We start from the raw sequence: 3,491 nt of genomic DNA, 5'->3' as shown, positions 1-3,491 counted from the left end.
GGAACTGGCTGGAGCCGCTGCCGGGGGCGGCCGCGCGGGAGTTTTTATCGAGTACCGGCTGCCGGAGAAGGTCGGGCCTGACGAGGGGCCGCGGTCGCCCGGTCCCGGGCACGTGGGGTTCCAGGGGGTCGCGGACGGCCGTGCACCTCCCGCCTTCGGGCTTGCGGGCGTGTGGGTGCAGCGACCCCGCGTCCCTGTGCTGGGCCCTCCGGTCTGTCGCGGCGCCCCGGTAGACACCCTGCCTTTCTCGTTCGGAGTTAATCATGGAAGGAACTCTTTAGCTCCCTTCAAAGGAACGGTGGTGATGGAGCATGGCTGGGTTTGGAGATTGGGGAGGAACAGGAGGTGGAGGTGGCTTAGGAAGGTCCCTTTAGTACCCAAGTAGACTGGAGAGATGAGAATGATTTAAGGACGGATGCTGGACCACGGAGGGAGAATTGACTTTGGGTTTGGGCTTTGTTTGGGGTGCGTTTGGATGTGTTTTGTCATATTCTTTTACCACGGGTAGAGTTGTTCCCTGATGAGAGGGGTGTGTGTGTGTGTAGTGGGAGGCGGGAATGGGGGACATTTCGGGCAATTCTCCTACTTACACAATATGAAAAAGGTATGTGGGTAAGCATGCCAGCAGGAATTTTGACTGAACACATCCCATTTCGTTATTTGTCCTCCAGCACGGGTGAAACCTAGGGGAAGAAAAAAAAAGGGAGTGTGTTTTGATTTTGTCTCTCTCTCTCTCTCACACACACACACACACTCTCATGCGGGCGTATAGATAAGCATTCACTGATCTGTCTCGCCCAACTGGATGCTATGAGAAAGATAACTTGGGTGGCACACACAGGGGAAGTGCGAAGTCTGCTTGTCTGTGTCAGGACTGGAACAGAAAAACAGTAGCCTCAATCCCGAGACCCTGAGCTGGTTCCCTGATGAAGCGAGAGAGAAGCGGAAAGCTGGCTGGCTCACCACCCAGGACTGAGGACCGAGTGCTTCGCAGCAGTTACTGCTTTATTAGTCTTTCCTTATTGTCTAAAGCAGCTGTCTGTTGAACATGCCCTTCCCCGTGGGAAGGAACAGGGGATTATATAACTCATTTAGATAACCTAGCAGTAACTTTGAGAGGCTGTATGTCACAAGGCTGACATTGCTTTTCCAAAACAGGAGAGGTGAACAAACAATCTTGAATATTTGTAAAAATTTATCTGCAGCAGGTTATGACCAGAGAGCCGTATTTTCTGGTAGCAACAGCACTGAGAACAGCAAACAGGGAAAAGCCAAAGGAAAAGAAAACTGGAAAGAAAGAAAAGAAAATTTCCTTCTGCAAGGGGGTTAATTTACCAACTGGTAATAATGCAGTATGTGCCGCTGTTTGGGCTCTAAATGCACATGATAGTTATACCAAACTTTAACAGTTTTTAGTTTTTATAGTGTCTGTAGTTGCATAGCTTATTTTACAAATACCAATGTGAATAGTAGGTATCAAATGATTTTCTTTTGCAAAGATAAAGTATATAAGCTCTTAGTACTGTTATTTTCTGACAGTTATTTCTTGAAATTATGCTAAGATAAACTGAAAATACACATTTTATCCAGTGCAAACTGTTTTACCCAACTGTTAGGACTACCGAATGTGCACGTAGTAAAAGGAACTTGCAAACTCCAAAAAAAGTAAAAATAAAAAAAATTTGCATTTTCTGCGTAGCTAACTCAGTAGAAAAAATGCCATTCCTCAAAGGTAGCAGAGTAGTTTTCATATGTTGAAACTCCTCTGCAAGAAAGCTGTCTTTGTAGCCCACATAGTGCAGTAATTTAGTAAGTGTGTCCATGGATTCCTATATGTATCAATTTTTGCCAAAGTCATTCAGTGGACATGAAATTTCTCTTTTTCTTTCTTTTCATGACAAACACCTTGGTCTGTGCCCCTGTTATCTTTCACCTGGATTATTGCACTAGCCTCCTAATGAATCTTCCTACTTTTTCTCTTTCCTTTAAATATGTTGCAAACAGCAGCTAGAATAGTAATTTTTAAACAAAAGACTACATCGACCCCCCCCATCTCTTTCAGAGTAAATAGCAAAGATCATCCCATTAGAAGGCCCTGCACAGTCTGTACCTTCCCAATCTATTTCCTACTAGTCTCCTGGTTAGTTATCCTACTTCTCATTGCTGTTTAGCACACCAGGTACACTCCAGCCTTAGGGTTTTATATTTGTTCTTTCCTTATGGGAGGCGTCCATGAGGCACTGCTGGCCTCCCTGCTCACTACTCTCAGGTCTGGACTCACATGCTACCTTCGCAGAAAGTGAGAGACCTCCTCTCACCACCCTGTAATAAACTACAACTCCCAACAATCCCAGTCCCTCTTCCCTGGTTTATTTTTCTCCATAGCCCTTATTATCTGTGAGCACTGTATATCTTTTACTAATTTATTTTTTTGTAACCCTTTTGAACTAGAAACTCAGTGAAAAGGTCCCATTCTTTCCACGAAAATTATGCCTAACACAAGTAAGTATTAAGTAAATATTTGTTGGATGAATGTTCTTTTAGAAACAATTCTCTTTTGTTTTGCATAAAATAATAACATTTTCTACTATATTCCTGACCTCCTGACCTAATAGAATGACCTAAGATAAACTGAAAATACACATTTTATCCAGTGCAAACTGTTTTACCCAACTGGAAGGACTACTGAATGTGTAGTAAAAGGAACTTGCCAACTCCAAAAAAGTAAAAATTAAAAAAAATTTGCATTTTCTGGGTAGCTAAGTTAACTCAGTAGAAAAAATGCCATTTCTCAAAGGTAGCAGAGTTATAATTAACTCCATATTGGGGGCAGTGCCTGTAGCTCAGTGGGTAAGGCACCAGCCCCATATATCGAAGGTGGCGGGTTCAAACCCAGCCCCAGCCAAACTGCAACAAGAAAATAGCTGGGCGTTGTGGTGGGCGCCTGAGGTCCCAGCTACTCGGGAGGCTGAGGCAAGAGACTCGCCTAAGCCCAAGAGCTGAAGGTTACTGTGAGCTGTGACACCACAGCACTCTACCGAGGGTGACAAAATGAGACTCTGTCTCTAAAAAAAAAAAAAATTAACTTAATTTTTCACATAAAAGGACTATAATAATTCTCACCCTGCATCTACTATATCAGTCAACACATTTTTATTCTAAATCTAATATCTTCACGGTACTATGAAGTATACACAATGTCCACCTGTAAAGACATTACATTAAAAATGACAGGCTCCAATCATAGATTCAAAGGGCTAAATGGGGTCTTGAAAGATGAGTAGAATTTGAATTGATAGTGAGAGAAACGGGAACACCCAGCCAGAGGAGTGGCAGGGGTGGAGATGCAGAGGGCTGTGTGGGGTAGAGTGTGAACAGACTGGCTTGCCCTGAATAGAACATTCACTTTGGAGTCGTTGGAGCAAAGAGTGGAAAGGAGGCATAACATAAAGGAATTCAAGAGTCAGGCTGGGGAATGCCCTCAGTGATCT

At 43.9% G+C, this 3,491-nt stretch overlaps 1 protein-coding gene across 3 annotated transcripts in view; it reads left to right on the top strand.

Annotated features, from left to right (window-relative positions):
- The window catches only part of NPY1R (neuropeptide Y receptor Y1), a 28,317-nt gene that overhangs the window by 20,267 nt on the left and 4,559 nt on the right, over positions 1-3,491 (top strand). The window lies entirely within an intron of this gene.

The sequence above is a fragment of the Nycticebus coucang genome, chromosome 1, assembly GCF_027406575.1.
Source record: "Nycticebus coucang isolate mNycCou1 chromosome 1, mNycCou1.pri, whole genome shotgun sequence".
In the NCBI taxonomy this organism is placed as follows: domain Eukaryota; kingdom Metazoa; phylum Chordata; class Mammalia; order Primates; family Lorisidae; genus Nycticebus; species Nycticebus coucang.
The sequence above is the reverse complement of the archived record's forward strand: the minus strand, read 5'-3'. Positions and strand labels throughout refer to the sequence as shown.